Source organism: Haemaphysalis longicornis, unplaced genomic scaffold (genome assembly GCF_048455015.1).
Source record: "Haemaphysalis longicornis isolate Haplotype H1 unplaced genomic scaffold, Haemaphysalis longicornis Haplotype H1 scaffold_10, whole genome shotgun sequence".
NCBI lineage: Eukaryota > Metazoa > Arthropoda > Arachnida > Ixodida > Ixodidae > Haemaphysalis > Haemaphysalis longicornis.
This window is the reverse complement of record NW_027526204.1, coordinates 4,016,733-4,031,279: the sequence shown is the minus strand read 5'-3', so window position 1 is coordinate 4,031,279 and position 14,547 is coordinate 4,016,733. Positions and strand designations below refer to the sequence as shown.

Genomic DNA, 14,547 nt, shown 5'->3' with positions numbered 1-14,547 from the left:
GCGGAGGTTTTTTCTCTCTCCTCGTTGCTCTCCTTTTCGCGAACGCGTTCGGCATGCGAACATCGGAACGCGTTTACGTTCTCTTCTCTAGTCTGGTCGATTCCCGACTTCGGTTCAGCCGCAGGCGACACCAGAACCTCAAATAGCTCAGCCGATGTTGGCCTATCATCGGGAGCATCAGCTGGGAGTGACAAGGGCACGACGAGATCTTTAGACACCTCATAACTTCCAACAGACCCTATCTCGTCATCCCTCGCGTTTTCAGCAACAGCCTCGGCACGTGAAGACTGAAGCGTGTTCCTGTCTTCCTTCTTCACTGCCAGAACTACACCACAACCAGGCTGCCCTGCCTCAAAAGACGCCTCAGACACCTGAATCTCTACGAGCTCGGCTGGCCGTTGCTCGAGGTCAGTTACCTGAGCTGGTGGCAGGACGGAATCGGCTTGCTCAGTGGCGAGATCGTCATTTCTCCCAACTGAACCGTGCAAACCGTTCGCTGCCTCGGCAGCAGGCTTTGCCACAACGTCGGTCTCTTCTGAACTGCCGCTGTCCGAAGACAAAACCTCCGTTTCAGCAGTCTCGTGTTGCCTTTCGGTAGCCTCGTGGTTTACGCACTCCAGCGAAACCTCGCTATCTCGCGAAATGTTCATGTTCAGAACGGTAGCCGCTCCCAAGGCCTTACGTGAATTTGAACCATCTAAACACCCTGCCGAGATCTCCGAAACCAACACAGACACATTTCAGCTCTCAGTGGACTTACATTGTCCTCTGTCGTGAGCCTCCGGAAATGCGCTATCTCCCTCAGCCATCTCGTCACGCTGCCGGGCCGCAACCGTCGCTTCCGACTCGCGCTCCCGTGCGTCTGCTACTGGCAGCGCTGGCACGGTGCTTTCCTCGACAACGAGGTCTTATCAGAGCAACAATTCAAACTCAGGCTTCACTTCTTCCTGCTCGAGTTGAATTTCGTGCTCTAGCTTCTTGTTCTCCCGTTGGAGTCTCTCTTTTTCGAGCTTCTTTCTTTTCTCTTCAGATTCGCTCAATATCGAGGTCGTACCATCGCATCTTTTCCTCGTGTCTTTTTTCTGCTCTCGCATTCTTTCCTCGTGTTCCTGTTCTTGTTTCTGCCTCTCTGGCTCCTTACGCTGGCGCTCAGCCTCTGCCTCTGCGGCCTGACGCTTAGCGGTCTCCCTGCCATTGATCAGCTCAATGCACTCTGACAGCTCGTCATCGTCAGCCCCAACAGAGAGTATAGCCTGTATCAGCTCTGGCTTTCTCAGCGCGTCCGTAACATCCAAGAGCAACTCTTTTGCAAGCTCCAACAACTGCGGTTTTTTCAACGCCTTCAAATTCATGACCGGTCTAGAGTACTGTTTTCCCACTGCTCCAAAAATGTTTTGCGCGAATAACCCACGCGGCAAAAACACACGCCCTACCAACTATCCGCAGACGCCTGGTAAAACTCAGTGAAGAAAAGTCCCGCACTCACCAATTGACCGCCGTGAATTCTGCGACGTCCGAAGCCGCCTCGACGTCCGTGGTGTTGGATCTCGCACCGCTGGCTCCAGGTGTTACGAAGTTGCCATCCCACCGCTGCCAACCAGTTGTTGCGACCGTGTCATCCCACCGCTGCCATCTGTTGCTGCAACCGTGTCATCCCAGCGCTGACACCCGTTGTTGCGACCGAGTGGGGCCACCCGAGCCGAGCTCTGTCGCCTCCGGCATACGTGTGGTAGCGTGGTGAAGCGAGCGGCCAGCCGCTGTTGCAGCCGTGAATAAGTCCAGAAGCCGTAGGCTAACGTAACTGTTTACTTCATAGCGAGAGGTGAGCCGAAGCCAAATAACAACGCCCCGACGGGCGAGGTAACAGTACAGGACTCGAGCAGTGACAGCAGTGATTCGCTGCTCAAACAGGAATGGGTTACAGCGCTTGGGCGGCTTCTATTTATTGGCCCCGAGGACATACCGTGGCGCCAGCTACGAATGACGTCACTTGTTGGACGCCGGGTAGGGTTGTCGTCTGCTACAACCCATTTCCTGTGCGTATGCGGCCGCGCGTTTTTTTTGTGTGTGTGTGTGTGTCTGTGGCCACCGTACCCACCCACCCCCCCGCTCCCTGTGGATTTGATGCAAATTACCCAAAAAAGTTGTCTGCAACCCGAATCCGGGCGAGCAATCAGCGACTCGCTTTTTCCCGGCGACACCGCCGCGCCCCACAGCTCGTACGCAGCCAGCTAACGACAAAGACGATGCAACTGATGCCGAGAAAAGTACAGTGCAAATTCATTATGAAATATTTGCGACGTGACATGTACGAGATTGTGTGTGCAAGGAAACACCTTGTAACAGCGACGGAAGCGCGTCGCTCACTTGTGATCTCACCGCGCCTACTGCTCGCCTTGCCTGGTAAATGAATGACTACGTGTGAACCGTGATCGGATTGCTTCGCCGCGCATGCTTAAAAGTACTGCTATGATGCGCAGTTTGGCTTAAGCAGTGCCTATTACCCCTACAATGTTTTTCATAGTTATTGTCGGATTTTATTACGATCACTGCCGTAGCCTGTACTCTGCACGGCTGATATGTTTACTTTTCGCGACAACTTGTCCGCAATGTATAAATGGTACACGAACGCGATTTTTCAACGCCTGCGAGCGGGTTTGGACATGGCTATATTTAGCTTTCATTAGGACTTCGGCGTGGGAATGTATATTTGTAACGTGGGCTCCTTTGTGTTTAAGGCACATTCCCACTGGCGATTCGCCTCGTCGCGCGACGAAAAGCGACGTCGCAAAGCGACGAGCCGGCCGTCGCTTTTCGTCGCTTTGCGACGGCGGCGCAGATCGCTAAAAGGAGGAAAGAAATCCTTGGGTCACGTGATCAAAACGTGACGTCACTGGGCTTGTTTTTGAGCGCCTAGGGACAACGCCGAAGTAGGCGCAGCATTTCCCTGGGTCCCCCGAGTGAACGATTTGAGTACCCAGCGTGTGTTTGTGTTGATTGCTGCGAAGTGAAGCTGCTGATGCGTGGATATACCGTGAATGCTAGTATTGGTGCGATCTCCGTATCCGACATACTTACTACGACATTTCAAGAGAGACTTGCAGCCTGAGCCATCGCCTCCTGTACCTGAGCTCAGCGTAGATCAGCCATGCCGGTCTCCGGCGTTTGCAGTCACAGACATGGAAGAGCGGAAAAGAGGGCATCGATGCGCTCATTTTCCCAGCAAGGTCAGTAACATCGCTATTTTATGTTTGTTGTAGTTTTTGTGTTTATACCACTGTACTGTGTACCCTAAAGCTGCGTGAATTCTTGCTTACGTGGCCGCCTAGCTCGGCCTCCTAGCTGTATTGTGATGTTAACGATTTTTGTATAATCTTGAATCAAATTTAGCGTGCGCTGCATACTTGGGCGAGGAACAGACACAATGGAAAACGACAAACCAGACGTTGGCGCGCAAACCAGCACCTGCTTCGTGTATCCAACGTAGTACGTGTGGATTCTTTTCCCGCTCCCTGTTTCTCGCCCAAGTATGCAGCACACGCTAAATTCAAATTACGATGCTATGTCCTTTCACACTCCGGCCGCAGTTTCAAGTGTTTCATTTTTCCTTTTGTGTAGGAGCCCATAACATTGCTCAAGTTTGATCGAACCGGTGGCGTGCACTCCCCGAAGCGCTGTCCTGGATGTTTGAAGTGCAGTGCCTCGATCGTAAGTATGCATGTGTTTGATAGCGTTAATCTCGCGAGTATGCCGTGTGCACGCATCAACGTTCTAGCTCTTCGGGCAGTTAAGTTGCGTTGCGGGAGATGAATGGAAAATGTCGCTTCTGTGCAGAGAACGTAAGGATATCGCGGCCAAAGGGAAAAACAAAAGCGTGAAATCGTGAGCCAAAAAAGACGGAAGAGGGAGAGAGAAAGGATAGACCAAATGACAGCGGCAGAATCAGATCGTCCAAGGGGCTGTGAAGGTTAAGCGGCATTTTGGGCCCTTTATGAGGAGGCACCAGGAGCAACTGTCAGTAAAGTGTACATTGAAGGTGAATGGAAGAAGCTGCATATGGGACAAATAGGATGTGGCAGGGCATAAAGCCACTGAAAATTTGAAAGCACACAAATAACGCGTACAGGCAGGAGGGACACACCACAGCCTCGTCAAACAAAGGGTGGCACCCACACTTTTTATCATGTGCAGGAAGATTTGCACCCGTTGATTTCGTTACCGTAAACAAGTGCTCTCCGAGATGGACGCTTAGACGGCGTCCTGTCTGGCCCACATACACGGACTTACATGACAACGGAATTCTGTAAAGCATGCCAATCGTACAATGAAGTAAAGGCTGCGCAAGGTTAACACTGCACTCGTTCCTCCCTTTACTTCAATAATCCTTGTTATTAACAATGCGGCAGAGATTGCCCACTTCTGCTTTTGCAGACAACACAGGACAATGCGCTGTATGTGTGTTCTTTTTCTTGTAGTCGGTTGTCCTGTGTGGTCTTATTCCACGTCGCCATCTTTTACGCATTTTGTTTTTCAAAGATGTATTATTAGCCTACCCAACTTTCAGTTGTGCTGACACAGCATTTAATCCTGTTCCTGCAGCATCTGCATAGGAGGGCTTCCAGTGGAAAAAAATAAGTGCTTGGACTTGGCCCCTACGATGTTGGTGCAGGGCCTGGAGAGCAAGGCTTGGTCTACATCCTTTCTGGGTACCCATGGAAAGCAGGTGAATGCCTCCACAAGTGGGTCGTTTTGTGGTACACTCGAAATTAGCCGCAGACAGACTGTGTCTGCTCGCAGACCACCCTGGTAGTATGACAACCAAATATGTAGCTGTGTCCTAGTTACTGACGGGAAGACTTAACAAAAAATCAACTGCCCATCTGTTGAAACGACAAAAATGGGGGATGTGAAGCTTTCCGAAACCAAGTCCAACACCAAATTAACCAGCCCAGTACTGAACACCTGTTTCTTATTGGGACGGTCTGATGCGCTGCAGTTGTGCTCTCTAGAGCTTTACTGATGCAGGCAATCCATGACCTTCTGTAGTGTACAACCATTGTCGTTAGGTGGAGGTGTACATTTCCTGTGTAATTTTCCACTTCTATGCAAATCCAGATTGCTTCGACTGTGCTGGAATGACGCAATGGGATAGATGTCAGCTTCATAACATGAGGGACCCAGGTTCAATTCAGATCACGGGAAGCGTTCACTTCACCCACGATCGTCATCATTAGAAAAAGTTGGCTTTCTGCAGTGCATTTTGGGTGGACTACAGACATATCAGCGAGAGGCTGGAGGCTTCACTTTAGTAAATGAAACTGTACCAAGTACAGTATGTGCGTGAAGCTTAAGCATTGTACATGAGCCAAGCCAGGGAGGAGTGGTTATAGGTTAAATCCTTGTAAAGAAAGTTCACAAAAAGTTCAATGTGAATCACTGAGCTTGCAAACTTGTCAGATCTAAACTTGACACTTTATTGTACCAGTCTTTCATGCTCAGCTGAGGAATGGTGGACAGATGGGGGCAACAACTGGCAGAAAGGGTCATTAGCTTGCAGTTCATTTGTCTATGTAAATATTCTAAAAAAGTACTGGTATGAAATTCTCGTGTTACATTTTTCCCATTTCTATGGGTGCCTACCAGCCCAGGAATCATAGATTGGAACATTAGATAGTCAACCTCAGTATATATAATTATTTTGAGCCTTGTTTATTCGTGTCAGTTTTGGCTTGGACAGAACGAACACCAAGGCGGCCGCCATGAGAGAATGGCACTCTTGATGTCGCTGTTCTCATTGCATCATGGTCAGACTAGATGCGTGCCCTAGAGTGGCCCAAGCTGGCCACGGCCGCACACGTCTGGGCCACACGATATCAGTCCCAAAACTGTGACATGATTCACAAGGCAGTGCAGCGTGCACCATCAGCAGCCAGTGTGTTGGCTAAGTCACTGGAGCCCTAATGTCGGCAGTTTGGGGCGAACTGCATGGCGAGGCACTCCACGTATCTTGCTTATGCCAGTGTCGAAAGGGTATTCATTCGGAGCTTTCTTGTGCATGCAAATATTAAAATTGATTTAAAATATATTATACTGAATGGTTGCTACTAAAATCTGCAGCTACAAAGGAAACTTTTTGCATAGTTATCTCAGCTTTGATATTTCAAGTACTCCTTTTAAGTAGAGCCTAATCATGCTATGAACGTTTAATAGTGGTGCTACTCCTTTAAGGTATTTTTTACTTGTTTTAAGCTGACTTGTTTTTAGTTTGGAGTTAAGAGAGACCGTAACATTCTGGCCGCCCAGCCGCCCATTTCTGGCCATTAGTATTTCTGAGTTGTTCTTCAAAACAGTTTTTGCTCGGCACTTCTCTGAAATGTCGAGGACACCTAACTGAACTTAGTCGTGATTAATGCATTATCGTGCAAAGGTGAAGCAATCGCCACCCTTGCGCTCACCTGGTAGAGCATCATCCTTACATCACAAAAAAAAGCTTTGTTTTGCCAAATCCTTTGCCACTTCATACCACTATAGAATTTGCTGCCAACATAGGGGTGCTCTCCAGCTGAATCAGCCTTAGGTGTCAAAGGAGTGAGAGTAAGAACTTTAAAATAATGTTAGAAATAAGCACAATACAATAGCTTTCTATTTTGTAACTGTTAACAGGTCGACCAACCTCATTGCGACTGTAGGATGTGACTTGTTCGTAGAAGGGCAAAATCAGAAAAACAGAGACGAGCAATTAAGTCATTGTTGTACAACAGCTTCTGCGACACCTAAGTTAAAGGAGCCATGAAGAGAAAATGCAAGTTGGTTTTATTCGAAAGATTTCGTGTTTTATAGTGCCCCCAGCGCTTGTCCGGATACAAACGGTGCTTTATTCACTGAGAAATTAAACAATTTAGGTTAAAATTTTGATTTTCCCGCTCAATCGTGCGTTTTCGTGGTCCCAAGTGACATCACAGGAACCAACCGCTCTGCAGCCTAGAGTACCTTGATTCACGCATCCGCCGTACAGGGTAGAGACACGTATACGCTGGCGCCGCCATTTTCGGTTGCTCGCTCGCCGCCGAAGCAAGTCATTGTGTCAAAACCGCGCTAAAATTATCGCCGCAACACGGTTTACTGAAGAAGTTTGAATCATATTGTCTGTTTCGCGTTGCTAGGTCTCGTGGGAAACGAAAAGAATAACGCGTTGAGCCCGTTGGCCCAATTGCGGCGGCACGGGACCGTTCAAAGGTTGTCTCCACCCTGTACAGCGGTGATGGTTTGTTCCCGCGTTTTTTTACGTTCCGTAACCTAGATGGCACCACCATACCGTGGCAAGCGTTTGGTTTGTGTTTGCCCGCATTTAAACCTGGCTTGTTTTTGTTCTGGGAGAAAATATTCGTTCCCTGAAACAGTGCTCGCTCGACAAATGGGGTCACGTAAAACACCGTTGCTTGCGTCAATCGGCCAGTGTCGTCTGAGACAGCCCCAAGCCCCGTAGTGCTGTGCTGCTAAACCAAGCATGCTGTGCGCAGTACGAACAGCAGAATGCATCAGTACTTCTATGTTTACATGTGCTTTCATAATTTCCACTGTTTGTCCCATCATTCTTATTGCTTTGTAAAGAATGTGCCCTAAATTTAAGCGCAAATCGCTCGTTCGTCTAGTTTGTAATTACAGCTCTACCTAATTTGTGTCTGCTTCTGCCAGCCTCCGCCAATCGCAGAGCTTAGCTCATGTGACATCATAGGTTCTGTTGCGGGGAATGAGCTGGTGGGTCGCATGACCATTCCCGTTTTTCGTAATTATGTAGCTTATTTGAGCGAAGTTTACGTTAAAAGTGGTGTCAGTATGATTCTAACGAGACAATCTTTTGAATGAACCAAACTTGTGTTTTCTCTTCATGGCTCCTTTAAGCTGTCTGCAATTTACGTGCAAATAAAATTGTTTTCAAGATGCTTACAGTTTTTTTGCCTGGTTCAAAGAGACTGGTATAGTACAAAATTTTGAAGAAAGCTGGAGTTGGCCGTGTTTTTATTTGTATTAGGAAATGTGTGGAAATGTGCCATTTTATTATTTATTTTATAAATTTTTAACTGCTACAGGAACGTTAATTTGTAGATGTAGCACCATGTATTTGGTGTTCTATGTTTATTTATTCAAGATACCCTTATGGCCCCACTGACATTAATGAGGGGTGTGGTACCTGAGCAGATTAAATGAAGAATAATAACATAAGAGAATTCTGCCACGTGCGTACAAGCAAAAAAATAAAGGAAAAAAGATACAGCAGAAACGTCAGTGTCCACACGCATACTAAAAAACATACACGCAAGCAACACAATAATAGTGTACTGTGTTTAAGCTGTTTGTTCATTTGAATTGTGAATGGGAGGCTCCTAAGGAAATATATGTAGTGCTTGACCAGTTTTCAAAATGCTATTTCTTTTTTACTTTTCAGTGACAGGGGTCTCAACAAGCATCTGGATGCACCTACAATGTTTGTGCTGAGCACCTCTGATATGTCGTCTTCTATGGCCGTGAAACTGGGAATAAATAAAACTAAAAACTGTCTCCTTCATTTGGTATATTCCTTTTACATTGTTCAGGAATGTGGAAATAACATGGAGGACAATACCCAAGCACTTGCACGTCATCGTCCCCTGGTCACTTATTGGTATTTATGCTGCAGTTTAAACGAACTGCCAGGTAGCCAACATTCACAACCAATTCAAGTAGTAGGAGTGCCCATGCTACATCGGAGGACATTATTTTTTCTAGGGACCACTGGATTGTGCGAAGAGATGTGTCTCATCTCCTACTCGGATTCTTGCAGTCCACAGGACTAAGTGAGTTGTGGTGACATTGCGCGTCTGTTATTTTAGGACTAAGTGAGGTGTTATGACTTTGAGAGATTTGATATGGTATTGGGGACGATTAGGCGGAGCAATTGCCGGCAGCTATGCAAGGCTAAGTCCGCCTAATTCAACAATACATACTACTACTACTACCTCTCAAGCTGAAAAGTTATAAGACATTTGTCCGAGGAACATGTTAAAGGTCTTCACAAGAAGACATTAAGATTGAGATGCTACACTGCAGGTTCTCTTACAACAGCAGGTTCTCAAGATTTTGCATATTTTAATACTGGCCTTCACATCTGCTCTTGAAGCCTGTAAGTTGGAAGCAATCTAATGCTTGCTTTACATCGGTTACTACAAAGGGCTAGTGTCAGCAATCAAGCATCCTGCAATAACACAAATTTGTTTAGACTTAGATCCACTAAATAAGCTACGCTACCATCTATTGCCAATAAATATGCATTTTGGAATGACCACATCTGGAAACTGACTAGAGAAGGCAGTATCTTATCCTACGTTTCTTTTTAGTTTAAATGTGGCACACTGCACAAGTAAAACTGCTATTGCGATAACTGTTCTCCCGGGTGCACGCGCGGTTGTAGTAAATCTCGCAGCCGTGAACGGATGATTTTCTCATCGTTCTTGAAAGAAGCAGAAACTTAAACGCAGAGGTAATTAAGTGTCGGAGAAATAATGAAGAAGACGTCCTCCAAATCTGATTATTGGTTGGCGCGGGCCAGCAGTAATATATTAGGGCCACACAGAGGAGAAAGAAATTTTGAAGTTTTTTTAAGAATAAAGGAACCAGCGCAGGACAAACTCGGGGCGACACCATGGACACGGTCAGGCAGGCACGCTCCGCATTAAAAAAATCGTTCAGCAAGACACCCGTAAAAATGGAAGTAATTACAAAAGGAAGCGTCAGTTCCAGCCGTTTCTTGCGTCGTCTGCTGCTAGACACTGGCCATCGCCTCCTCTCAGCTACTTACAGGGAATTCCCTAGGAGGCGACGCGCGAAGCCACATCAAGCCTGCTCACCGCAACAACAAATTCCCTAAATGTCCCTAACTTTTGTCCCCAACTGACAGTGGTTTCAGGAGCCAATCAAAACGTGGAATAATTTCCTCCTTTTAGCCGCATGCCTAGTCGCGCGACGGCCCCGCAAAACCGAATAGCCAATCATGGACGCGGAGTAGGCTGACGTAGCCGGAAACGAAACGTTTTTTTACATCCGGTAATGCAAACGGCTGCGGGCCGGCGAGGGCGAGCCGCCGCCACCGCTGTGCTCGCTCGGCCAGCGCTTGGCCCGCTGCTATCGCTGTACCCGCCGGGTCGGCCGGCAAGCAAATTCCCGTGCGCTTCGGTTCTTTGGTCAGTGGCTTCAGCGTACGCGTGCACTAATCAACGAATAGCGTGGAACTCATCAGCGTGGAGAAGCGTGTATGGATTGTAAAAGCAAGTAATCATCGTATAGAGCTACGTGGACAGCGAGACGGTAGGTTGACTTGCAGCCTCTTCGTGCTTCTATCGACGACTGGTAAACACGCGTAGAATTCGGAGGCGTCCGAACTTTGCGCCTGTGAAAAGAAGCGACATTTGTGGGCCGTGATGCGGGTGTAGTGGCGTGAAAGCAAGCGTGTGCATTTCTTCGTGCAATAATATGTTGAAAAGAGCCTTCTTGAGTTTGTTATTTTCTGCTCCTCCCGCAACCCGCAAATGCTTTCGGCATTGTTCCAGGTTAGTAGCATGTGTTTTAGTTTGATTTCTACCTTCTTTTGTCGCGTAACATCATTTTCTTTGACTGCGAATGGTTGACGCACCACGAGATCGTACAAGTCGGAAAGCAGCTGCGCTGAACACAGTCGCATCATCGCTCATCGCAAGTGCGAACACCGCCTCATGGCCTCATCGCGCGACGAGGCAAATCGCCAGTGGGAATGTGCCTCTACAGTGAGCGTGCCTTCCTCTAGCATCAACGAAACTAACGATTGCTCACAGAAGGCGAGGCGAAACAAGTCGTTAATGAACTAGGGTAATTGGTAGTTTTAAAATAGGAGAACCGAACGTTGGGGGCCCCCCAAAGTGATGGGGGAACCCAAACGCAACACGCGCGCGCGCGACGAAAGGGTGTTCTCGAACCGCTCGCCGCCGGCTTCGGATGCACGTAATCGAGAATGTTATGAACTTCCGGCTTAAAGGGGCCCTGAAAGGCGTTTTGAGCACACTAAATTGACTAGCGCAATCGTTAGATTGGGTCGTCAACATCATCTGTGCCAAGTATTACTCTTTTACGCGCAGCGGAAAGCTCACACTTTTGTTGCAAAGTTTGTCGCTTTTTTCTCACCCTTCCCTTCGTGTTTTTGGACTCCGCCATCTTCACATGTCTACGTCATCAATTCCCAGATGTTCGTCATGAGCTAGACATCCTCCTATTGGGCGGCTTTTTCACGCACTTCCGGCAAAGAGATGAGTCGTCTGCTCAGCGTCGGCTCGCCGGCTGATCTGCCAGCGGAGTGCCGGAGTGCTTGGACATTTTACGCCAAAGAAAACAATTGTAAACAAACGCTTAACCGTTTGTATTGAATGCAACAGGGCCATAACACGACATGGATATTCTCTTACTTGAGTACGTTCCATAAAGAAAGCGTTGAAGCCCCGTGGCACTTCTTTCTTGCAATCGCAGAGAACGCCCTGAGCCGAATGCCCGGGTTTGACGCATACATTTTATTAAACTTCCTAAAAATCCAGAGATGCGTTTCGAACGAACACAACGTCACAACATGCGTTGCAAGTCCGAACCGCGATTGACAGACGATGGGTTGCCTCTCCTCCTGCCCCTCGTAAATTCGGCACTCACCTCGCGCGCGGTTTGCGGGGACGAACAGCAAGTCACTTAACTCTGGCGCACAAGCTGAGATGGCTTTTAGCCACGCACACTGCACATACCCCATGCGAGGTTGAGTCGTACGCCGCTTGAGAAAGATAATCCAGACCATGGGAAGCACTATCCACCCGCAGAAGCACAACGTCGCATGTCGTCGCGAAGCAAAGGCGTCCACAACACACACACCATCGCCTCCTGTAATGCCAAACGCATCTCGCGCTTCCAAATGGGAGTGAGTAGTATGCCTGCAGTGCCCATATGCCGCGAGGTGGGGCCCCAAGCTGAACCGGGATCACGCAACCGTAACTGACTTCCAGAGCGGTTCGTGCCTTGTTTCCAGGGCAACCGATGTTTGATATTGTCAAAGAAATGGTGCTCGCTCCAGCACTAGAAAGCTCAGAGCCGCGGCGGAGCATGTTTTGCCAACGTTGCCGCTCTCCACCACGCGTCGCCCCAAGCTGAACTGGAGTTTTGTGCACGGGTTCTGTATCGGTTTAAAATGTCTTTTGCACACGCCGCCGGCAGGAATTACCACCGCCACAAAATAAGACCCGGCACCAGCGGAGCCACATCTGATACGGCGCTTTTTGGATAAACAGTGCGCTTTGCATCCAAGGGAGCGAGCGCAGGATATCCTCCCCGTGCGGCTGCGAGTTCGCCGCCGATAAAAAGTCTCGTGCCGCCGATAGCAAAGTTCTGCAGCAACGTACACCGCGAAAGGGCAAGGCCAGGCCGCCGCACACATGGGACCAGATTTTTCGTTCGCTTTTCCAGCCTTGAGCGGAGTGCGGGATTCATGGTGTCAACAAAGCTTGCCCGTAGCAGACGGCTGTGTGAGCAGCGCAATAGCGGAAGTACGTCACCGCGGAGGAGCGCAGCATCATGGGAGGGAAGGCTCGCTCGCCGTCAACAGCGGAGAGTAAGTTGAAAGGAGGAGGAAACGCGGCGCGACGATAATGCGCGGTTTTTGATTTACGATTTCTCAGCTAATACTCATCGCTTCAACAAAATTCTTGCGGGAGGAGATTGCTAATACATTGCTTTATTTGGTTACATGTACATCCACGCATCGGCGGAAGGTATTTCAGGACCCCTTTAACGTCGCGGCAGATATTTCTTCGCCGCTATCGTTACAGTTGCGGATGAGCGTCCCTAATACAACTTTTCACTTCACTGTCACCCTCTTTCTTGTATGCGTAACTTTGTATTCGCGTCCGTTTAAGCGATCGATGATCAAGAACCTGCCTGGGCCGATGCTTGCGCGCAGACACATATATCCTTCGGCTGCTCGCCGCACCGCGCGTGAACGGGCCGGCGGTGCCGGGACCGACCTTCGGGGACGGTCGGCGTAGATCGCTGCAGATATTTAAGCATCGCTTTGAAAACCACAGCTGATGACACTACCTAGCACAATTTTTCACCACTATAACATCCATATTCACCGCTGTCGAATTACTTTTCCACAACTAGCGCGATTTTCAAAAGTGGCGACAAGTTGTTGCTGCCGCCACCTGCGTCGGTTCGAGCTGCTCCGTCGGCCGTGCGGGCAAGCACGGCGGTGTGTGCGCGGAGCGTTTCTGCGAGCAGCAAACGCTTCATGATTTCTTGCTTTACACGTTTGTTGCAAACAAGGGAAATCTGGAAACTTAGCTTGGCAATCATCGTAGTCTACATTGTTGACCGGGGAAACGAGCCGCAGCTTACGCTTCAGTCGCACACATACGCCACCACGCTCAAGTTGTTTGCGGAGAATGTACCACAGTTGATACGGTTATAAAATCCCTATGACGTCAAACTGCGCTTGACGCACTGAGAATTAACTTCAAACGACGGAAATTAACACGGAAATACCGCTTGACGCACTGAGAATTAACTTCAAACGACGTAAATTAATACGAAAATACTTTTAGAACGCGCGTCCTAAGCTAAGTGTCACCCGCTGCAAGCCAACTGTGCAGCAAGGTAGGAACGGTGATCCTACAAGTGACGTCAAAACGATCGCAGCGCCAGCCTCTCCAGCGGTGGGCCTCGCGGCCAATACCCAAAAGCCGTAATGGTCAAAACGCCAACAAGCGGCAACACGCCACGAACGTCACATACACACACAACGCTCTTTCCAGAGTTCGTGAGCAGTCGATAGCCTCGGCGCACGTTGAGTCCGGGAGAGGGGAGAGAGGAGGACTCCGCTGCGATGCCGGGCCTCTATGTCCTTGAACAAGTCTCGGCGCTCCTCGCCGGTAACTGCCGAAGTTTGAAACGCGCCGAAAGCGAGGCGTCGGGCCCGGGCTTGTCGAGGCGTGAAAGTATGATTCACCGACAAGAGGGGACCTGTTTTCAAAGGCGCACGCAGTGACTTCGCCGCACAGCCGAGGAGTCATGCGGGAAAGTACGGCGGCAGGCCGATTCGTAACATATTTATTTATTTACCCTCACGGCCGGAAGGCATTACAGAGGGGAGTGGTTACAATCTACAATACAAACATAATAAAAAAATAGGTTCTGTTGCAGGAAATGAGCGAGTGGGTCGAATTCCTAATTATATAGCTTATTTGAGCGAAGTTTACGTTAAAACTGGTGTCAGTATGATGCTAACGAGGCCGTCTTTTGAATGAACCAAACTTGTGTTTTGCCTTCATGGCTCCTTTAAGTGTACCTTTCCTGATTAGAGTACCATATTACCCTTATGTCCCGTCCTGCATAAATGTTGATTTTTGTCCGTCGAACCCGTGTCGCGATTTCTCGCTCCTGGCACCTACCTCTGGGTCGTGAGATCTCCCTAACCTCAACATCATCGCACAGCGCAAAAATAGACAGGAC

At 48.8% G+C, this 14,547-nt stretch overlaps 1 protein-coding gene and 1 long non-coding RNA gene across 2 annotated transcripts in view; both read left to right on the top strand.

Moving 5' to 3' along the window:
* Window positions 1-14,547, top strand: part of LOC144158132 (major facilitator superfamily domain-containing protein 4A-like) — a 692,369-nt gene that overhangs the window by 80,531 nt on the left and 597,291 nt on the right. The gene's annotated exons all lie outside the window — the stretch shown is intronic.
* On the top strand, window positions 2,850-8,566 carry LOC144158131 (uncharacterized). Its single transcript, XR_013319948.1, has 4 exons — window positions 2,850-3,227; window positions 3,619-3,708; window positions 4,600-4,723; window positions 8,447-8,566. It is a non-coding gene; the product is annotated as an uncharacterized LOC144158131 (long non-coding RNA).